General features: G+C 34.8%; 1 protein-coding gene and 1 long non-coding RNA gene across 5 annotated transcripts in view; both read right to left on the reverse strand.

Moving 5' to 3' along the window:
- The window catches only part of LOC145297667 (unconventional myosin-XVIIIa-like), a 794,600-nt gene that overhangs the window by 551,263 nt on the left and 218,824 nt on the right, over nucleotides 1-24,513 (reverse strand). The gene's annotated exons all lie outside the window — the stretch shown is intronic.
- LOC145297690 (uncharacterized) lies at nucleotides 3,296-8,398 on the reverse strand. Its single transcript, XR_013870310.1, has 2 exons — nucleotides 7,020-8,398; nucleotides 3,296-4,024 (listed from the first exon to the last, which is right to left on the reverse strand). It is a non-coding gene; the product is annotated as an uncharacterized LOC145297690 (long non-coding RNA).

Below are 24,513 nucleotides of genomic sequence, written 5' to 3' on the forward strand. Positions count from 1 at the left end.
AAGTAGTTAAAAACTAAAATTTCTAAACCATTTTTTTATAATTGAGACATCCCTTTAGTTTTTAGTAACTGAACAACTCAATATTTCTTTTTGATAGATACTCGAGTCGGTGTCCAGTATTTACATCAAGTGAAAAGTACCTTTGTTTTATGAAAATCGCTTGAGACAAGTCATGAAGCCACTTGATGTAAGTAGCTAACAAGAACGAAAGATGATTATTGCAATCACAGGAGATGCCTACTGACCTTAGTTTTGAAAAGATCAAGGCTGCAAGCAGGAAGATAGTTCTACAATCTTGCAATCTTGGGAAAAAAGATACTTGAATAGGAAGCTGTATTACAATGAAGTATTAAAATAACGAATTGTTGGAGACCACTAGACCACTGAGTCAAACGAGCTGGAACAAAGGAAGCAGGGAATAGATCAGATGATTCTGAGAAACACATGCCATAATAGTATTTGTAAAAACGATGGGAACTAGCAACATCACATCTGTGAGAGAGAGGTTCCGGTGAAGAAGAAAGTGTTGGACCAATCAAATTGCAGATACGTTTCTGCAATTAATCGAGAACCTTCAAACAAGACACAGATTCACCAACCAAATATGACCATCTGCAGATGTATCTTCTATTCTCACAATTTAGGCATTTTTTTCTAAATCAGTTATGTCAAACATGTGGTCCACGGGCCATATCATCACCACTGGGAGATAAGGTTGCTTAGCCGATCTATGACGTTACATTTCGGCAGTGGCAGGTAGGCTACAGCCAAGACAACTAGTAATCTTACAGTGAGATATTCCATTTCCGGTTGATTTATGAAAAACTAACCTGGGGGCCCGGCGTTGCCTGGGTGTTTGGAAGTGTGTTGGAAAAAAAAGAAAGAAAAAAAAATGGTAGTAGGCAGGCACTCGAATCCGTACCGTGAAGGAGGAAAATAACGTGAAAAACAAAGTGATGTATTTGCTGTTGCGCCCATCGCCAAGCCAGAAGTGACAAAGGTTTAGATTAAGGCTAGTCAATCGAAAAGTAGGGATGACTTTCGAAAATATCAGCAAAAAAAGCAACCCTCTCCTTGTAGAAAAGTACCTAGTTGATGGTGAAGGAATTAATGTTTGTAGCCAATTTTCGATATTTGTCGTCCAAAGAGTCGAGCTTCAAAACGATACCAATCTTGTGAAAACCCGTTGCTGCTGTTGAAAGTTTTATGCAGACATACAAACATACATACATACATTTAAACAGACAGATGAGATTTATATTATAGATGGTTTTTTGTTGCATTGTCCCAAGTGCTTTATAAACTATAAAAATGAAACAAAAGTACACATATTTTCTTTTCCTAAAGAGAAAGAACAATTTGCCATTTGGATGTGGGCCCATGGTAAGCGTATTTGAAGCCCACATAGACAGCAACTTTAAAAAAGTTGGGAAATAAATATAAAAATATGAGGGTTGTTGGAAAAGTAGAGAGAATTTCTTATTTATCCTCAGTTTAGAAAAAAAAATATTTTTGCTTTTTTTACATTGAATCCATTTATAGAAACTTTAGAATGTCAAAAACACATTCTTCAGCTCCACATTATCTTTAATATCAAAGAAATTATAGGTAGATATATTATAAAAACTTAGAGATTTACAATCATTTATGTTAAAACTTTTTTTTTTTTTTTTAAGAAAACTTTCTGTCGTGTGAGAAAGAGTTCTTACTTTGAATGTCTTACAAAGGGGAACCAAAGAGTGGAGCTCAGCTTAGCACTTAGCAGTTCTTGGAAAGAAATTCTGCTCATAAAAGTTCTGTTTAGCAATGCAGCAAATCTACCCTGAAGATTTGTTCTTCTACAACTGAGTTCCTATTTCTCAAGGCAAAGAGCCACTTGAGGATGAGGGTTAATGAGACCACATGATTATTAGCCAAAAATATAAGGAACATTAAAGGAGTATTAATATTGATTAAATATTGATGAACAGCATTTGATTGTTTATGGAATTGAGTACAATGAAAACTTGTTAACATAACAGACACAATCAGCAGGGAAGCAGTCCTACAGTAATGTGTTCTACAGTTGTGAAGCCCTGGTAAAGAACCTCTTTCCATATAAATTCTCTATCTATATAAGAGCCAGGTACGTCCAAGGATGGAATACTGTTGCCACATCTGGGCAGGAGCTGCTAGAAAGGACTTGTCCTGCCTTGATAGAGTTCAAAATAGACTTCGTAGCCTCGTAGGAGATGTCCTTTTCTCCTCCTTGCAACCTCTATCTCACAGAAGAGATGTTGCGAGTTTGTCTCTGATGTATCGTTATTTTCATGGAAAGTGTTCAACTGAGCTTCAATCTATGGTCCCCCCTTGCCAAACTTTCACAAGAAACACTCGTCTAGCTGTAAACACTATCAATAATTTCCCCCACTCTTTATCTGTGCCTAAACCTAAACGTAGATTCCATGAACAAAGCTTCTTTCTTAGAACTGCACGCCTGTGGAATTGTCTTCCGTTTTCCTGCTTTCCGGCTGACTACAATATGGTTGTGTTCAAGTCTAAAGTAAATAAGTTCTTGATGAGCCGTTCCATATAAGTTATTAAATTTACCAAATTTTCATTACTAATGATTACTATATTGACCAATTTCTACTGTACACTCTTTAACCCTTATCCTTGAGTGGCCTCTGGGCCTTGATAATGTGGTGATGCCTTTGTTAAAAAAAAAAAAAAAAAAAAAAATTCTGCCTGACGCAAAACACATTAAATGAGAAAAAAAAAAAAAAAAAAATTCAGTTTTGTGAAAAGTTCTTTGTACAAATTTCTTACAAAGAGGAACCAAAGATTGGAACTCAGTTGAGCAGTTTCCATGGCAATAACGATAGAGTAAAGCAGGCATGTCAAACATGCGGTCCATAGAGTTGGGGGAGGAATATCAAAACAGGAGGGCTGTTGGAAAATTAGTGAGAATTCCTGATCTATCTCCGTTTTAGGAAAGTCTTTATTTTGACATTAAATGAAACTTTAGAACGTCACGAACACAACGTTTTTCAAGCTATCACTATCTTTATTGCAGGCGGTTACGTTATGAAAACTAAAGACGGGTCATTTGCACTCATTCACATCAAAACTTTTCAGAGAAACTAGGTTGACTGATCCATCAATTATCTCTGAAAAAAAAAAAACACTAGACTGCACAGAAACTTCAACCTGACATATCAAAGATTAATAACAAGAAATGTCAAACTGGAAGGAGAAGGTGAGGTGCATGAAATGTTTGAATATTTATCCATTTTGAACTACTGTGATTATGTGCTTTGATTTTTTTTTTTTTTTTTTTTTTTTTTACACTTATTAAGGCCCGGAGGTCACACGAGGATAAGGGTTATAGAGTGTACACTAGTCAATGGGATAATATCGTGGTAATCGTTAGTAATGGAAATTTGGTAAATTGGATTACTTAAAAGGGGGCAGTTCATCAAGAACTTGTTTATGTTGAACTTGAATACAACCAAGTAGCAGTCAGCTGGGAAGCAAGCAAACGGAACAGAGTTCCACAGGCGTGCATTTCTAAGAAAGAAGCTTTGTTCATGGAATCTACGTTTTGATTTAGGCACAGATAAAGAGTGGGGAAAATTATTGGCAGTGGTTTCAGCCAGACAGGTGTTTTTCATGAAAGATTAGCAAGAGGGGATCAGAGATTGGAGCTCAGACAAGCACTTGCCATAGAAATAACGATAAAATGGAGACAGGATCACAACATCTCTTCCGTGGGAAAAAGGTTACAGGAATAGAAAAGGGCATCCATCACTAAGCTACAAAGTCTATTTTGAACTCTGTCAAAGCAGGATAAGCTGCTTCCATAACAGTATTCCCTCCTTGGGCGTTACTGCTTTTGCATTCAATTAAAATTGAACCATAAATTTAAATCTTCATTGTGTTCAAATAACAAAGATATCATGCTAATTTCTTTTGTTGGATTTTTTTGTGCGTGTGTGTTACACGACATGTATGTTTGCATGGGGTGTTTTTTTAAGGAGACAACCTAGAACCCCATCTTCCAGCGTAGACCCCTACTAACAGGTCTCCTTCTCCAATATCAGGGGTCTACGTTCCAACCTTCCAGAGGTTGAAACCCAATTACAGGAGACGAAACCGGACATATTATTTCTATGTGAAACTGGAATAGGGCCGACCACTTCCCTAGATGAGTTCATAATTAATGAATACTCCAATTTAACAGCTAAATCTGACTCCCAAGATCGCCATGGGCATGGAATATGTGCCTACATTAAGGATGGCTTCCCATGTGGCAGGGATATCTCTAGAGAAGATCCTAATTTACCCTATATGTGTTTCAGGGTTGCACTTGCTAACACCACTGCATTTATATTTGCCCTCTATAGGCCCCACAACAGCGGAGTTACTATCTTTAAGAGCATATCTGAGAAAATAGACCACATACTGTCTTCACATCCCTCGGCTAACATCCACATCTGTGGTGACTTCAACGTCCATAACGTGGAATGGCTGACCCATTCAAATAAGACAGATGATGAGGGGAGGTTTTGTCATGATTTTGCCATTGCTTATGACCTCACTCAGATTGTTCGCGAACCCACCCGTGTGCCCGATACACCCAATCAATATGCAAGCCTCTTAGACCTTTTTCTTTCAACTTCCCCTGAGCTATGTTCATGTACCGTTCATTCTCCTTTAGGATCCTCCGACCACTCCGTCGTATCAGTTAAGATAAAAACAAAATGTAAGAAGCCATCAGACGTACCCCTCCACCGTACTGTATACCGATACTCTATGGCTGACTGGGATAGCTTTCGTACATTCATATCTGATTTACCTCTGCACTCCATGTTTAAAAAGGAAGTGTCCTCTATAGTATCAGATCTGACCGAATGGTTAATTGTAGGCATAGACCAATTCATACAATTCCAACAAAAACCTAACAGCCAGCCATGGTTCTCCCCAGAATGTGCTGCTGCTATCGCGCACAGAAATCACTTTTTCCATAACTACCAACGTAATAGATGCACTGAGACTAAAGCTGCTTTCAGGACTGCCAGCAACCACTGTAAAAGAGTAATAAAAAATGCAAGAGAGCTATATGCCCAGTCTGTTAAATCCAAGGTAGCTGATCAGCGGCTTGGTTCCCACCAGTTTTGGCAAATAACAAATAGGATCCTGAACAGAAGTGTGCGTTCTATCCCAACCATTATCAATGGACCAGAGGTTATCTCGTCAGCGTCAGACAAGGCCAAACTATTTGCAAAGAACTTTGCAGCTAATTCTACCCTATGCGACGAAGGCCATCAACTCCCCATATTTCCTCCTATAACACAGAACAAGCTAGGTAATATACAAATATCCGTGCATGAGGTCGCCAAGCTAATAAAAAACCTAGATTCCAATAAAGCAACTTGCCCTGATGGCATCCCAATTATAGTGTTAAAAAAGCTTCAACCAGAACTTGCTCCCATACTTACGAAACTATTTAAGCGCTGCCTTAAGGAGAAGTGCTTTCCGACCCCCTGGAAGACCTCATCAGTTTGCCCTGTATTTAAGAATTCAGGTGATAAGTCATCTCCCTCTCAATACAGACCAATAAGTCTTCTCTGTGTTATGAGTAAGTTACTGGAATCAATATTAAATAGAGAAATAGTCAACCACCTCAGCAGAAACAACCTTCTTAGTGACACACAATATGGTTTCCGCTCTGCAAGATCTACCGCAGATGTGCTGACGGTTATATCCCACAGGATTAGTGAATCTCTTGACAAAGGCTTCCTTTCTAGGGCAATTGCTCTTGACATATCAAAGGCCTTTGACAAAGTATGGCATAAGGGTCTACTTCACAAGATTTCCAGCTACGGTATAACTGGAAATGTTTTCTCAATCATTAAATCATTTCTCTCCGATAGGCTCATAAAAGTAGTGGTAGATGGACAAAAATCGGAGGCCTGCAATATAAATGCTGGAGTCCCTCAGGGGTCAATCCTCGGCCCAAGTCTCTTCCTGATCTACATCAATGACCTCCCTAAACACATACTTAAATCATTCGTTGACATCTATGCTGATGACACGACCATCTACGGCAACACATCAAAGGCTGTAAATGACGAAGTTCTCTCGGATTCTCTCTCCTCTGATCTCGAGCGCGTGGTTCAGTGGGGGAAGATGTGGCTAGTTACCTTTAATGCATCTAAAACCAAACTCCTATCCTTACATCATCAACGCTCTGATCCCCAGCTGGCATCAATTGTGATGGATGGCTCTCGTCTGGGTGAGGCCCCGTGTTTTGACAAGCTTCTGGGTTTGACCTTTACTCCTGATCTGAAATGGAACACGTACATCAAGTCTGTTGCCAAGGTCGCAGGAAAGATGGTGGGATCCTTCTACTGCTCCAGAAGATATCTCACTACTGATGCAATTCTCTATCTATATAAAAGCCAAGTACGGCCAAGGATGGAATACTGTTGCCATATCTGGGCAGGAGCTGCCAAAAACAGCCTATCATGCCTTGACAGAGTACAAAATAGACTTCGTGGCTTAGTGGGGGATGCCCTTTTCTCTACCCTGCAACCCCTCTCCCACAGAAGAGACGTTGCGAGCCTATCCTTGTTTTATCGTTATTTTCATGGCAGGTGCTCGTCTGAACTCCAATCCCTGGTCCCCCTCGCCAAACTTTCACGAAAAACACCCGTCTAGCTGAATCCACTGTGAAAAATTTCCCCCACTCTATATCTGTGCCTAAATCAAAACGCGGATTTCATGAGCAAAGCTTCTTTCTTAAAACTGCACGCCTGTGGAACTCTGTTCCGTCTGCCTGCTTCCCTCCGGACTACAACTTGGATGTCTTCAAGTCTAATGTTAACAAATTCCTAATGAACCGCCCCCCTAATTAAACACTTCATAAAATCTCACTAACGTGATGTACTTGCAATAACCCTTATCCCTGAGTGGCTTCCGGGCCTTGATAAGTGGTGATCACTGTAAAAAAAAAAAAAAAAAAAAAAAAAGACAACGAACTTTAAATTGACAACTATTTTCGTTAATTGCAGATTTGGCAACTATCAGTTATTTTCAGTTCAGCTTAGTTTGGTAATTTATCTAAAGAGACCGATATCCGAACAAGGTTTGCAAATTGTGCAAATTTATTTCTAAAATCATTTTGAAACATTTGATGAACGAATAATTTCACAAAATGAACTTGTGAACTAGCCACCTCGTTCGTACAATTTAACCGCATTAGATTATTTTCTTTAGCGATATGTAAAGTTCTATATCTACTCTGATAAACTAGACACAATAGACCACTTGGAAGACAACATTTGATACATTATTACCGAAATGCAGACTAATCTAATGTGCAGAATTTGTGAAAGTTGGTTTTTGAGATTACGCTATATATATGAGAGTTGCAGGGGCTATATGCTCGAAATTGTTGGAATTATATAAATTACAAAAATTATCTTTTTAATAAGCCACATATTTGTATAATATTTTTCTTCAGTTTATTTTAAAGTTCGTCGCCTCTTTAAAAAAAAAAAAAGAAAAGAAAGAAAGAAAACGTACTTGTATTCTCAAAGACCGAAAATTTACTTGAATTCTTGAATAAGACCGAACTATTGCATCTAAAAAGAAAACTATTCTGAAATAATTTTTACTAAACGACTTTAATAGGAGTGCCGCTATTATGACAACAAACTCGCTCTTATGGCCCTTGTAGGAGTGAGTTTGACTACTTGTGTGCTCAAGTGCGTGTATGTGTATGTTTTTTTTTTTGGGGGGGGGTTTATTTTTTGTTTTTTGTCTTCTGGGCATCTCTCAATTTAATAGAAAAACTATCTTCTATCATTCAATCTTTACTTTTCGAAAACCAAGCATCATTCAAACAAACAAAAAACAATAGGATGGTGGAAGGTCCTAAAAGCAGATCAGCTGACATACCATGTGACCATACAGCTGAAGTGTAGACAGACAGAGGAGTGGGAAAGGTAAATCAGGGGGGAGTAAAACATTTATTGGAGGTGAACAGAGATCAGACAACAAATAGCGGTTGAACCAAAATGAAAAGTGGGGGGTGTGGAAGCAAATGGTCAGGCGATGGGGATGATGTGGTCGTTTGAGGTGGTGGATCATTAATAACAGTGATTAACAGGAGGGAACCATTACAAAAAGTGGCGAAAGTAACCTTGTATATATTGGCCTGAATCTCACTTCAAAAACATTTTTGTTGTTAACCTGAAACCTACACGGAGAGGATGCATATCTATGTCAAGGGCATTATCACAACAACAAAAACTAAAATTTTGTTGATAGATACGATGAGAGATGTAGAGTAGGAGTCAAAACAATAAAATAATTCTAAGAGTAGATTCCAGAGTTCCTATTAACTTGCCTCGCCACGAAAATGAAAGTTAAGCACATGATCTGTTTTTAATGCGAGGAAAATTCATCTAATGCAAGGAAAATTCATCTCTTCAAAAGAAAGGTATTCAGGATTAGGACGAAAATAGAAATTGCCTCAGTCGAGAAATATTTCTCCTTTACTGATTGAGAACAGAAAGGATAACGTGCAGTATACTACACTTTAGATTTTTTTTTTTTTTTTTTTTTAGTATGTTTGTTCAAATAAATACAGTAGAACCCCGGGATACGGCATTAAAAATTAGTAACAAAATACAGTCCAGTATTACTGAAATGACTCAATTTCAGAACCTTTATATTGCCTGTCAGGAAACACAGGAATTTTTTCTGTTTTTAAAAGATATTTTGATGGTTTTCTATATATTATTCTTTGTCTGTTCGTCCATCTGTTCCACTTTTTCTCAGAAACTACTGAGCCGATCTGGCTAAAATTTTGTATTAAGGTGCAACCAAAGAATTATGGTAACCATTCAATGCACAATTAAGGATTGATAGGGATTAGTATTTAATGCCAAAATGAACACAAATTTAGCCATCAATAGCACTCATAAGCACTCATTCTAAGTCAATGGGCCATAACTTTTGCCAGTTTTTAAATGGCTAAAAAGTCTAGTGTCTTAATTCTTCAATTTTATCTTAATGAATCACATAACCTTAATTACATGCAACTTCTTGAAAGAATTGCTTTTTCATTTTTGCACCCATACTAAATTGTGGTCTGAAGAAATTCATTTGGAGCTGAACCATTCAGGCATTCTTCTTTATAAGCAGAGTGGAGAATTTAGAGTCACTCCATCTACAAAGTTATCTTTCTTTAAACTAGAAGGAATTATGTTTCAAACGCTTCTTAAATGCCATCAGGCAATTAAAAAAAATTTTTTCCTTTGAAATAAAAGAATTATAAAATTAAACGTGCTCAAGCTGTTATATAATTCCAGTGAACTTACTACTGGCAAAAGGAAAATCGGTTGTCCTCATCTCTGCTATGTCGACGTGTGCAAACTCGACATGAAAGCATGTGATATTAACTCTACCAGCTGGAAGCCTAAAGCTAGTCTGTAACATCTGGAGGTAAACGGTAATCAACGGCCTGACCACTGGGGAAAGGCCCATCACAGAACAGGTGGAGACCAAAAGACTATTCAGGAATGTCAGTCAACAGAGCTCAATAGACCACCAATACAATGCAACGACCTTCACCTGCGGCATCTGCAACTGACAATGTAGATCGAAAATAAGCTTATTCAGCCATAGAAGACGGTGTTCAACCACCTCTACAGGTGCAACCCCAGTCTTCTAGACTGATGGATGCCAACAACAAAAAAGATTATAATCTATTATATAAATCTCATTTGTCTGTTTAAAAGTATGCATGTATGTATGTGTGTATGTTTGTATGTTTGTATGTCTGCCTAAAACTTTCGACAGAGACGACGGATTTTCACAAGATCGGTATACTTTTAAATCTCAACCCTTCGGACAACAAACATTGAAAAAATTGGCTAAAAACGTTAATTCTTTCACCCTCAACTGGGCACTTTTCTACAAGGAGGGGTCGAGTTTTTCGCTGACATTTTTGCAAGTCATTCAAACCCTGCATCAACAACGTTGCAGAAAAGACATTATTTCGTTATTTCAACCATCCGTGACGTCACAATCACGGTGGGCGCATCGATATGACCGTTTTTGTTTTTTTTGTTTTTTGTTTTTTCACCTCCTTTTGCCCTGCCGCATTATGGGTTCGAGTCTGCATACTACTCCTAATTTTTTGTTTGTTTTTTTTTTTTGCTCAACACGCACATGTAAACAGCCAGGCATCCAGGCTAGTTTACTATTATTTCAGATAATTAAAAATCCGGACAGAACTTTTGGGATGACCAAATATCTTCCAAATTTTTTTTAGCCATCAACTGTATTAATTCTGCTCAATACTTTATCTAAAGAAAAGCCTAAATATGCTGGCAGAAGTTTAAATTCTGTCAATGTTAAACATTTTCAAAGTCATGCTATAAGTCATACATGATATAAAATACAGGACTCCCGTAGCTACGATATGGGTCAAGTAACGAGTTTGTAGAATAAACATGTTATATTGCAAAATGATACACATCTCTGCAGATTTACAAATAAAAATATAAGCCAGTAATCGTGGCTAGTGTTGGGACGATTAATCGGAATCAAAGCTTTTTGGGGTACCGGAATCGAAAAAAATTAACACCTATTTTCTGATGCCAAAACTGATTCCTTTAATTTTTTTCTTATAATCAGACCGTGTATAACTAGCAGATATGAAGATGTCGGAAACTGCTTTTTTTGGCTAGATTTTAAATATAAGATGACTCCGTTTTCAAGCTAAACTAGTTGAGCATGCGGGGTCTCGAGTGAATAAGTCTGGCAAGAGAATTTCGAGAGTGTCCAGGATATGGAAGAGGACTGCTATGTCATGGAAGGTGAATGCTGTGAAGATGAAACATACCTTGTGCGATGCATGTTATGTAAAGAGACTTTTTCTTGGTGCACATTGCTATGATACGCTGAAGGCTGCAAGAAACATTTATGTTATGATTGTGATGAATCGACAAAATTAAAACTTACTGCGTGCAGATGGAATCTTTGGACCGAATGTAAGTTTGTCATTGAAGGAAATAATGGCTTTAACATTGGGCATGTTGATCATGAGAAAGCTGGATGCCAACAACAAAAGAGATTATGCTGACTGCAGAGAGCCAAGTTATCTCTGTGATTGATGTGAAAAATGGGATTTGGAAGGTCCTGCAAGGCGTGCTTATGAAGAAAAGTGCAAACAAATGAACGGATGGAAGTGATTTACTAATTTTACTTCTATAATGCCCTTGGGGGGGGGGTGATCAGAATTATCCCGGAAATCCGTTCTAGCAAAAATTTACTTTCACCATGACTAATGTTTCTGCAAAATTAAAAATTTAAGGTGTTGGTATTGATAGAGGTGCGAGCAAATGAATGTCAGTGAATTACTAATTTTACCCCTATAATGCCCCCGAGTGGGGGTGCAGGGTAACCAGAGTTATCCTAGAAAATTCGTTTTGGCAAAAATTTACTTTCACCATGACTAATGTTTGTGCAAATTAAAAAAAAAAAAAAAAAAAAAAAACTAAGGTATGGCTATTAAGAAAAGTATGAACGGATGAGCGGGAGTGAATTACTAGATCCAATCCCTCCTTGTCCAGGGGATCACTAAAATGATTGTATTACAATTAGTTAAAAGTTCATCTTGTGTTTGTTCTTTCTTGCTACTGGTAGGTCTTTCTTTTTTACCTGTACTATAAAAAAGAAAACCTAAGTTATGACCACAAGTAACTTTTACTTTGAAACACTCAATCAATTAGAATATGACTGATATCTTCACCAAGTTTAAAGATTAGTCAAGCCATGTGAGAGGTTGTACACAAACACTGATGAATTAGACCTAATACATAACCATAACCTCCTTGGCAGAAATAAAACAAAATTAGATCATATATTTGCAATATTAGTAAGAGCGAATCTCAACAGAGTGCGTGATAAAAAAAAATAAAATAGAATAAACAAGAGTATAATATCTATATTACAGAAAATCACAAAACCATGGATGCCATAGTGTTCCCCTTCGGTGAACCGACGGTTCTAATCTGTAATATAAATCAATCACTCTCTCTCTCTCTCCCACACGAGAGAGAGAGAGAGAGAGAGAGAGAGAGAGAGAGAGAGAGAGAGAGCGAGCGCAGGAGTTTTTTTTTTTTGTTGCCATAGTAACTTACATCTGTTAATTCTTGCCAGACTGATTCCCCAGTGTGACAAAGACAAACACCACCCACTCACTGACAATGAAACCGCAGTTGCTAAATTTATCTTTGGGGTTAAGAATCGTGGCAATAATTCTGTATTAAGTTTTTTTTTTTTTTTTTTTTTTTTTTTTTAAATATGACGTCTGCATCGTGCTGGGAGGACATAAACAGCATATACACTTGCTTTATTTACTACTTAAAAATTATAGAAATTAAAAATAAAAAAGATGTTTGCAGCCAAAAGGAGAATAAAGTAAATAAAAAAAAAATACAACTAAATGCAAATTATTATATGTATATATCTAAGGATTATAAGAATGTAATATACTCTTGAGATATATATCCTATATATAATACGTGCCTGGGTGTGTGGAGGTGTGCATAGGGGTGTTGATTGGGCAAAAAAAATTAGTAGTAGACAGGCTTGAACCCATGACGCGCTGGAAGAAAAGGGGGTGGAAAAAAATGGTTTTATCGATGCGTCCACCGTGATTGTGACGTCACGGGCGGTCGAAATAACGTCTTTAATGCGACGTTGTTGACACAAGGTTTGAATGACTTGCAAAAATGTCGACGAAAAATTGACCCCTCCTTGTAAAAACAGTCCAGTTAAGGGTGAAAGAATTAATGTTTTTGGCCAATTTTTCGATATTTGTCATCGGAGACATGGAGCTTTAAAACGATACCGATTTTGTCACATACCGACACGTTTGTCGAAAGTTTTTGGCAGATATAAACACACACATTTTTCCTTTTATATTGTGCATTTTCATTGCAAAATTCCCTTCTAGACCAAAGTACTGTAGGTTTGCAACGATAAATACTACATACAAATGTATAATCTAGACTTTAGAATGCCAGTTTAGACACATTTAGTCATTATAATAAAATCCTACATTTCATCCTAGAAACAACATCATTACAATCACAACCATCTACAGAGAAAGTAGTTTCCATTGTTCTCTCTAAATAACAAGTTCTACCGCCCTCAGCATCACCAGGAGGATTTCTGCACTTTAAACAAATATGGGGTTCCCCTTATTAACTGGATCATATACTCATAGACACAACATAATCTTTCCATTTTCCGATTCAAAAATAATAAATTTTCCCTTCTCACATTCTGCCAAATCTCATTGGCTGAGAGTTGTCAATTTTTTATTCCAGAATCTATATCTTATTACAAAAACGAACACGCCACAACTTTTCTAATATGGCACCACTCTCTACAAAAGGCAATCGTTTTAAATAAAATATACCAAATACAAACATTAACCAACTGCGACACATCGAGATATGTTCATAAGCCAAAAATATTTATTTTTACATTAAATACACTGTAGCTGTTAATTGTTCTTATACAGTTACGATACCATGCTAAATCTTTTGTGTTTACATGAATCGCACATGTTAATAAATACTGTTTATCGCAACATCGGCAGATGCTGATAAAATATTATTTCTTCTTTGTTTTATTTTTTTTAAGCTAGATAAATCTTTTTTTCTTTAAAATTCTTTCTTTATACGCTAAATAAAAAAAAAAAGAATTCAACAAATAATATAACTGAGACTCGGAATTTTGCTGAAACCGTACACAGTGAACTATATTGTTTGACTAACATTTTATAATAACCAGAAATTGATAGTGTATATACTTTAAAATCTCCTTATGTGTGATTTTGATGCCTTTAACCTGTCTATTCCCGACTTTCTGCAAAGTGTGTGTGAGTGTGTGCATGTTCTTGTGTGCTTTTGTGTGTGTGTGTGTGTGTGTGTGTGTGTGTCTGCGTGCACTACAACTCAATCTAATATTTGCATCAACCCGACTAAGCCACAGCAACGCATGGTAGGGCGGATACAGCTAGTTATATTCGCATTGCAGCAAATATTAAGCTCAATGAAAGTGAATGTCACCTTTAGAGCATTGTGTATATATATATATATATATATATATACACACACACACGCACAGTTATTTCAAATGTAAAAAGATGGAATCCATTCACTTTTTTTAGGCAGACTTTTAAACTTTCATTATATGCCTTACAAGTGTTTCGTTTGACAGTAAAAAAAAAAAAAAAAAAGAAATCACTGAACAACTCTTCAGAGACGAATGGATATTCGTCAAACTGCTAGAAAGTTTGAGATATGGAAGAAAAAAAAGAATCTGAAGACAAAAAATAGTTATGTAAAAGATTGTAAAAGTAAATTTAAAGACTAACGTTCAGTGACCCCCCCCCCAGTGTAAAGATCAGAATATTTAATTTAAAATAATTTATGTAACCAATAGTAACATTTATTAAATTTTTTTTATGAGAGGTTAATTGCAAGCAAAGGAAACTTTATCATGTATTAAAATGCTATCAAATGTCCGAGTTTAATTGGGTCATTTTACATCTTGACAATTCCGAGTAGACGTTACAGAGTGTACGTATTGTTGAAATACACAAACGCTGTGTTTATTCCTTAATAATCTTAAAAAGGTTGTCAGGATTTATCATTAGAAGAGAAAGGTCTGCTTGGATTTTAACTACATATTTAGATAAGCTTTGGAACAGAAAAACTTGTAAGGTTAGTCATTCATTGCTTGTAGACATATTGGAGACAGAAGAAAAGGGGGGTCAAGAAAATGACAAGAGAAGAGAAAAATAAAATTAAAATGGAGTAAAAGGGTAAATAAACACACATACACACATTGAATGCCTACTAGACACTTTCCTCAAATGTCTAAGGTCTCTCTGTACAGGGGTTTGCCAGAACAAACTGGCATGAGGATACTTTTCCCTAGATGAGATCTTATTTGGGCAGCGAATACGCTGCCCAAATAAGATCTCATTATGGCTTACATTAACTTTTACCAGGAATGATGCACCTTCTCCAAGTGATATTACCTCAAGTAATAACACGAAGCTGGATACTCCACCAGACTAGATAAATTCTTGCCCTGGAATCCAGTGAGACCAAAACAAAAGATATACTACAACATATGAAAATGGTTAATTGGGGAGAGGAAAATTATGTTCTCAATTTCTTTACAAACACAATGTTTAAGAGATAAAGAACTGTAATAGGACATTCAAATATTTATGCATCTCATATAGAGTTCAAGTGTTAGTCCCAGGTAGTGAGACCCTTGATTTCTGAGAACTTCGACAGAAGTAAAATAAAATTTAAAAAAATAAATAAATAAAAATACATATATCATTGTATTACTGTGGTTTCCTAGATGTTAATCTAATAAAACTCTTGAGTTTATAAAATAGTCCTCAATAAGAAGTAGAGCTATATCATGTTCTTTATTTATACAAACACTAGCAGGCTGCCTGGTATTGCCACGTTGTAAAGTACGCTTAAATATATTTTAATTTATGCATATCTCGTATTTATTATTATAAAGCCAATCTCTTGATTATTATATTGTACCCAATACATAATAGTGATTTCAAAAGTAAAAAGATTTGGGGGTCATCAGTTAGAATCGAACCCAAAGGATATAGTGCTCCAGCCTTAGTCATTACTATTAGAGATATCATCAGATGAAGAGGAAAGTTGAAAAATGAACGGATTTTAATATATAACTGTATATTTTTGCATGCATACAAGAGCACTTTAAGTCGACTTATGCTTTCCAAATTCGAAGTTTTTTTTTTTTTTATTGTTTTTTTCTTACATTTTTTTACTCTTTCTTGGAGATGCACTTTGTAAAGCGAGACAGAGCGAGTTTTATAACTTAGATTAATTACATATGTGCATACATGTTTCAGCTGAGATTTCTTGAAATGCATAAGCATCGTAGCCAAAATGTTTTTTTCATATATAAAGACAATTAAAGTACACACACACACGTGTGTGTGTGTGTGTATATATATATATATATATATATTATATATATATATATATATATATATATATATATATATATATATACACACACAAGCTGTACACTGCCACGTGTTGCTGTGGCTCAATTTGGTGTAATGGAAAAATCTAATAAAAAGAGAAAATACATGTTTCTTATATTGTTAGTAAATACAGCAATTCACTCCAAAAGTGTAAAAACAAAAAAATTTTAAATAAAAAAAAAAAAAATTAAGAAAAATTTTTTTTTAAATTTTAAAGATACACAAAAAAAAAAAAAAAAAAAAAAAAAAAAACGGTACTCTTGCAGAATCTGACCAGGATCCTTAGGAGTTGCCATCAATCGTGGCTTGGGCTCGACCAGAAGTCGATGGATTAAGCCGAACGTTGCTAAAATGTTGGAATGGTTAATCAATTTTTTTTTTTTTTTTGGTAGTTTTCTGTAATCAAAAATCTTACTTTTCAATTAATATTTTGGTGAGGGGGGGGGGTACTATACACGGATTCGAAAAGTTGTCCAAAAACAAATAAATGTAAGCAAAGGTAAGGTAAGTTACATTTCTACATAACTGGATAATTTGTTTGTTTTTATTTAATGTAAAAAAGTTTAATCAGTTCGGAAAAGCACACAGTGTTTATCAATGTATTTGAAAAAGACAAATGATCGTGGACTCTGTTGAATATGTTAAGTTTGGGAAAATAAGTAAAAAACTAAAAAACTATACATAACAGTGTAAGAAACCCACCGAATATATGTGACCGTGACATAGGCTGACATATTTGGTGGATTTCTAACAGTATATTGTATAGTTTATTAGTTTTAACTCATTTTCCAAAACAACGTAATCAACAGTGTCCGCCACCATTTGCATTTTTCAAATACACTGATAAACACTGGTTTTCGAGCCGACTAAACCTTACATTAAATCAAACAGATCCAAAAAAGTTGTCGAAAAATACAGATCCAAAAAAGTTGTCGAAAAATAAATATATAACAAATGGTAAGATAAGTTACTTTTCTACTGGATCAGCCAGTTTGGTAGAAAAGTAAATTATTTTGCCTTTGATAATATTTGTTATACATTTGTTTTTTGGCAACTTTTTCGAATCTATGTGTACAGTAATACAACCCCCCCCCCCCAAAAAAAATATCCAGTTAGGTAGAAAAGTAACTTATCCTACCTTTGAGGTCCACCTGTTAAATGATAAGGGCTGTCCCCTTTTCATGTAAGTATAAAAAATAGAGAGATTTAGTTAAAATGAAAATGAAATAGCATAGACGAAATTCGAACCTTGTAATTTAGGTTTAGAAATAGATTACGTGTGAGAATTAGAAACTGGAATGTAAAACAAACGATTGTATAGCTTAGAGATAAAATAGTTTCAAGAAAAGAATGTGCACTGTCAATTTTGTTATGAAAATTCAATTGAAAGAATGCAGCTACAAGATAATTTAATAAACATGTTTTTAACATATTGGAAATATAGGTTACTGAGTATAGGTTAAAATTCCTTTTGTAAACAAAGGAAAAAGTTTTGGACACGCATGTCCAGAACACGTGAAAGAAAACGCATGTTTTAACATGTGTATGACGTCATGGAAAATGGGAAGTTCCAGATATAGTTAGAAAACAGATATAGTTAAGCAAGGAGAAACTGGGAGAAACTCAGAGGGAGTTTGAGAACGCCAGACAATAGTCTGCAGTTTGGAATTCGAACGTCGAGAAATGAGACGGTCACTTTGAAACTTAATATGTGAAGCTTTGAATTCTTGATGAGAAGACCACGGCCGGTCGTGAGAAGAAATAAACCCATCATGTGTTTGTATAAACGTCGCCTTTGTGTTGTGATTCTACCGAAAGGTAAAGTGAAAATTGTTATTATATGTCTATATAGTTGTGTTATAAAATGTCTTTACATACACGTCTCGACATCTCATATCTACAATGTGAACTCTACATCTCACATCAACACTAAGACTGTTTGAACAACTGTTTCCTCACTCTAAGAGCTTCCATTACTCATCTAAGTATGAACATTTTAATATATATGAATCTTCATAACAGAAACAACAACATTCTTTATAACACGAACAATCTCTGTACAACATCTCTCTAAGTCTCTCTCAACAACATCCCTCTAAGACTCTAAAACTCACTCTCTTAATACACCTACACAATTTGTTTTAAAATTACTACTTTTCAACGTTTTCGACGATGCTGAATAAGAAAATCTTATTTACAGTTTGCAGAGGAAAGTAGTTTTCAAGATATAAAGACCTGTGCTATGCACTATAATTCACTGGCGGCTATGAATAAACACCCCCGATCTCCCAATAAGAACGGCTTTCAGAATAAATAACATTTACCCACCCATGTTAAAAATTGTGGAGGTGGACCTAAAGTAAAAATTTACCTTTTTTTTTAAATAAATTGTTAGTTTAAAGCACAACGCTATTGTGTACAATGGTTTTAATAAAGGAAAAGCATTCATATTTTTTATATAAAAAGAACTCCGAAAAAAAAGAAAAAAAAAAGCGTACTTTCAAGTTTGTTAGAATAAGTTTTATCGAAAAAACAAAAACAAAACATTTATTTATGCTTTATTTCTTAAATATAACAATTCTTGTTTTACGCTTTTAATGAACGTAAATTTCACAGTGTCTGTTTTTGTTTGTTTGTTTTTTTAATTTTGTTACATTAGGTCCCCCTCCACGATTTGTTTTGAAATTACTACTCTTAAGGGTTTTCGATGATGCTGAATAAGAAATGCATATTTACAATTTCCGGAGGCAAGTAGTTTTCGAGATATAAAGACCTGTGCTATGCACTATAATTCACTGGCGGTCATGAATAAACACCCCAACCTCCCAATATTAAAAACGGCTTTTGGAATGAAAACCGATAATCTTCCCATGTTAAGAACAGCTTTAGGAATAAACACCCCCAATATTCCCATGTTAAGAATGGCTTTCAGAATAAACACCCCTAACCTTCCAATGTAAAAAATAGCTTTTGGAATAAATACCCCCATCCTCCCCATGTTAAGAACGGCTTGCAGAATAAACGCCTACCCACCCATGTTAAAAACTGTGGAGGTGGAGCTAAAGTAAAAAAGAATTTTTTTTAAAATAAATTGTTAGTTTAAAGCACAACGCTACCACGGTTTTAATAAAGGAAAAGCATTCATATTTTCTTATATAAAAACAACTCGGGGGGGGGGGGGAGCATACTTTCTAGTTTGTTAAAATAAGGGGGTTGTATTACTGTACACATAGATTCGAAAAATTTGTCAAAAAACAAATATATAACAAATAAATGTTATCAAAGGCAAGATGAGTTAATTTTCAACCTAACTGGATAACTGTTTGTGTGTTTATTTAATGTAACATGTTTATTCAGTTCAACAAACATACAGTGTTTACCAATGTGGTGGAAAATTCAAAAAGGTGCCAAACTCTCTGCTAAACACGGAGAGTTATGGAAAATGAGTTAAAAATAAAATAACTATACCACATACTGTTAAAAACCCACCGAATATATGTCAACGTGTGTCACGGTAACATATATTGCGCTAGTTTCTAACAGTATCTTGTATATTTTTTATTTTTAACTCATTTTCCAAAACATACCGTGTTCAGAAGAGAGTTCGGCGCCATTTTGAATTTTCCTACACATCGGTAAACACTGTATGTTTGATGAACTGAATAAACAGGTTACATTAAATAAAAACACTAAAAAATTATCCAGCAGTTGGGTAGAAAAGTAACTCTTCTTGCCTTTGATAACATTTATTTGTTATATATTTGTTTTTTGACGTTTTCGAATCTATGTGTACAGTAAAACAAACCCAAAATAAGTTTTATCGAAAAAAAAAAAAAATTTTTTTACTTATGCTTTATTTCTTAAATGTAACAATTGTTAGTTTAAAGCACAACGCTAATGTGTACCACGGTTTTAATAAAGGAAAAGCATTCATAAAAACATCTTGGGGGAAAAAAAAGTGTACTTTGAAGTTTGTTAAAATAAGTTGTATCGCAAAAAAAACATTTTTTTTACTTATGCTTTATTTCTTAAATGTATCAATTTGTGTTTTACGCTTTTATCGATTGTTAAGTTTTTTTTATATGCACTTGTAGTCAGAATCGTTATTTTTCGTCATTACAAAAGGGTATTATTTTATCGTAAGAACCGCTACAATGAATTTAAATTTAAAAAAGGGAATGTTTTTTATACTTATCGATTAAACAGATAACGAAATATTGTAATTCGGAAGTCGTCAACTCATGGACCACTCATTTCTACCGGAAATAAAATGGCGAAAATAGTTCCGCATTACGAAAAATATTTTTATTTTATTTAATATTAATTTCTGTGTTACTATTTTAATGATTAAAAAAAAAAAAGTATGTTAAAGTACAAATCGTATTTAATATTAATTTCTGTGTTACTATTTTAACGATTTTTTTTTAAAGTGTGTTATAGTCAGAATCGTTATTTTTCGTCATCTTTTCCTCGACCAATAAAAGTTTTTTTAATAAGGTAATATTTACTTTTTAATATTTAAAAACACAGATGATAAAGATTCACTGTTATAAAATTTCACAGAAAATGGGATTGTAAATTTCTAGTTTATCGATTTTGAATAAACCAGACGTTCCATTTTTATATAACAAATTATAGTGATTCAATGAAATTTAAAAAAAATTTTTATATCAAAGCTTTTTATTATTCTAAGTAGGACAAAGAATACTTTAGAAATTTTAGATATATCATTTGTTTTATTTGCTCTATCTTGTATATCGAGCCATTCCTATTTAGATGGAATAATACTTATAGAATATTACGGCCAGTAATATTTTGTAAATCTTATAACCACAGGTTTCCATACCAGCTGATTGTGAGATAACTTTATTCAGAAGTTTATATATATATATATATATATATATATATAATGCATAATTACTTGACAGAGTAGTTAGGTTTGAATGAAAGTGTGAAAATACTCATCAAATCTAACTACATCAAAGAGCCGTGATAATATATAAAAATAAAATGACACAGTTATAAAATCTAATGTCAATTTCGGAGCAAAAAATCTTACACATTTCTAGAGAAAGTTCATAGCATACTTGAACAATATTCCAAATTACATGTAAATCAGTGGCCAGACGAAAACTTTATAACATCGAGATAAAAAAAAAAAAAAATGATCAGATAAACATCGGAATCAGCAATAATGATACAGCCACACTTTCATACCTGGATGCTATGAAGTTTTCACCGGGGGGGGGGGCCTAGGGATCCACACCCTCTTGTGTGTGTGGGGGGGGACTACTAGAACCACTAGAAATAGAAATCACTTTTTAACCATTATTTAATTTGTTATTTAGATCCAACAGCATCTATTTACCACTAGCTGGCAGATCGGCGTTGCCTGGTCATACAATACACTTAAACATGATATTTTAATTCATGCATATTATTATTATATATTAAAAGGAATAATTTGCCCGATGGATTAATTCGCAACAAAATAAATAAATAAATAAAAATGATAATGTTCATCAAATTCCGTCTGTATTTGTTTACAATATCATGTCAGCTGATATTTGCACTTGATGATCAATCACCTGGAAAAGATTAATTTTTAGTTTTCACATCTACAAACGAAGAAAATATTTGCAGGGATGTTAAATGGTACCTCTTATTTCATCGTAAATTGAACTCATTAATAAAAAAAAAATAAAAAAGAAGAGTTTTAAATAAAATGCTGAGATACACCCGGGCTTGAACTGGGGATCATTCGATCTTTAGTCAAATGATCTACTACTAAACTGTATATCTCCAGACTATACTCAATCTGTTTTTTTTTTGTTTTTTTTTTTTTTTGAAGAAATGATTTGTTGAGATTTTATTATCTCCCTTGCCATTGTAACAAAATATTTCCCTGTAAAAATCATTCTTTTTTTATATCTATAAGAGAGAAAAGTTATTTTTAAGATAAGACTTTTTTTGGATTTTCGATACTTATCAGATGAATTTCTGTACAAAACATATCTAAGAACACTGCCAGACATATAAATTACCTTTGTGTAAAATTTGCAAAAGAGAGGCTTAACCGTTTCAGAACCTATGAGGAACTCTGACTGACACACACACACACACACACACACACACACAAAGTGACTTTATATAATAGTAGAGATAATTTAGCTACATTTCAAGTCCATGTTTGTTGACCCCTCCCCTCCATACACGCTCCTTTAATGTGGTGAAAATGCTAAAAGGCATTGAATTGGGACATGGCAGGTGCTTGACTCAGCTTCACTATGCCTCCTCCCCCACCACTACTGGTAAGGCTTTTGTAACAAACACTCGACTAGCTATAACAACTATTAGCAATTTCCCTTAATCTATCTGTGCATAAATCTAAGTGAACATTCCACGAGCAGAGATTTTTACTAGAGCTTCTTGTCTGTGGAACATAATACCATGGAGCTGCTTAACGGTTGTCTATGACATGGTCGTTTTCAATTCCAACGTGAACAGGTTTCTGAATAGCAGTCCTCTCAAATAAACTTAAATTTCTATTACAGTACCCATTAACCCTTATCCTTAAGAGGTCTCCAGGCTTTGACGATTGGTGACTATACGAAGTAGAAAAAACAAAAACCTATCTTTATTTATAAAAAAAAAAAAAATGTGCATATGTGATTATTGAAGCAAGATAGATGTACGTTCAATTTCATTATATTGATTAAGTAAAATGACCATAATTTACGTTTACAAACCCTGATTTTGCCACAGCTAGTCATGGGTATCGAATCAAATAACTAGTTTGTATGCCCAGATGTGTATTATAATATATCCGAGGTTCCAGGAAGTCATTGTAATAGGCCGGGTCACATCTGCGGATAAGTGGTTGTTGAAGACCAATCAAAAGTTATAGATGTTATATAGAAAACATATTCTGCTTACTTTAGAATCAAAAAGTAGGGTTTTTTTTTTTTTTTTTTTTTGGTTTTTTTTTTTTAGGGCCTTGTATTTTTTTATTTTAAAGCACAACCATGCTGACACATTGGTTCTCACCAGATCACCGAGGTTAAGCAACGATAAGCCTGGCCAGTATCAGATGAGTGACAATTTGGGAAGGTTAAGTCCTGTATGTACCGCACCGAGTTGTAGAAATTTCCAGGTTAGTATTTGGGGTGCATTTAACTCAGAGGGTTGGTTGGTTAGTTGTTTTATGGTATATCAACCCTTTTCAGGTTATTTAATGCCAAATCCAAAGATTTTGAAGAAAAAGTTTTTAATAGAATATATTTGTTGTTTTCAAGTCGGTTTCTATTCAACCCATAGTTGGGACCCTAACAGGTACTACCACTCCGGGTCAGAGTGGACCTGGGAGCAATGGCAATTAAAGGGTGGCTCCACACTCCCCAAAACCCGCAAGCTGGGGGCTCACCCCTGGATATAGTTTAAGGTCATATCCAGGACCAACTCAGAGGGAGATAAACCTCAGAATCAAGACGGAAAGCAACGAGAAACTACCGTCTTTATTTCCTAAGATTACCATGGTTCTTTAATTTGGAGAGCCATGGTCGTTGACGCTGTTAAACCAATTAAATGCATTATTTTTGTTTTTTGTATCGATTAGAAATATTCTGTAATTTTCTGTGAATAGATAAATCCAAGCACGTAATTATGTTTAATTTATGCATAATTAGATTGAAATATAAGAATTTTTGTAGTGGCTTATATTTCAGAAATTGGTAATATATAATACCGCTTGCCTGTTATTTTTGACTTCAGGTTTCTGTTTCGCAAATGGGATGACAGTAACAAACGAGATATGGTTTCTTCTGATTAATAATTGTCTTCCTCTCAGATAAAGTGAAAGCCAATCCCCACATGTTAAGAATGGTTTCTTGTCCACTTGACCATGTCTAATTATACAGCAAAATGGATAGCAGACACCGGAAATCAAAAAAGAGACAATCCTAACTATTGTCCCACAATTTGATTGGATTGAAAATACAATGTTATTATTCAACATTTTTTTTTTTTTAAATCATGTTTTTTGTTTCTTTCATAAGTTTACATAGACATAACGCTCTGCCAAACACCCACCAATATCAGAGAATGGCATCTGTGTGAGATCATTGCATAGGTTGCGATTATCTACTGGTTGTCTAAAATCAAAGATCGATTCTGACACTATTCAAGGTCAATAGTGGGAGATCTAGGTCAGCAACAGAAGGAATCTCCTTCCAAACAAAAATTCAACTTTATAAGAAACTAGCCTGAGTGTCCGGCATTACTCAGATGTTTGGAGGTGTGTGTTGAGCAAGAAAAAAAAGTGGTAGTAGGCAGACAGGCTCAAACCCGTACCATGAAGGAGGAAAAGAATGTGGGGGGGAAAAAAA

The sequence above is a fragment of the Euprymna scolopes genome, chromosome 2, assembly GCF_053919585.1.
Source record: "Euprymna scolopes isolate OS-2025 chromosome 2, ASM5391958v1, whole genome shotgun sequence".
In the NCBI taxonomy this organism is placed as follows: Eukaryota; Metazoa; Mollusca; class Cephalopoda; order Sepiida; family Sepiolidae; genus Euprymna; species Euprymna scolopes.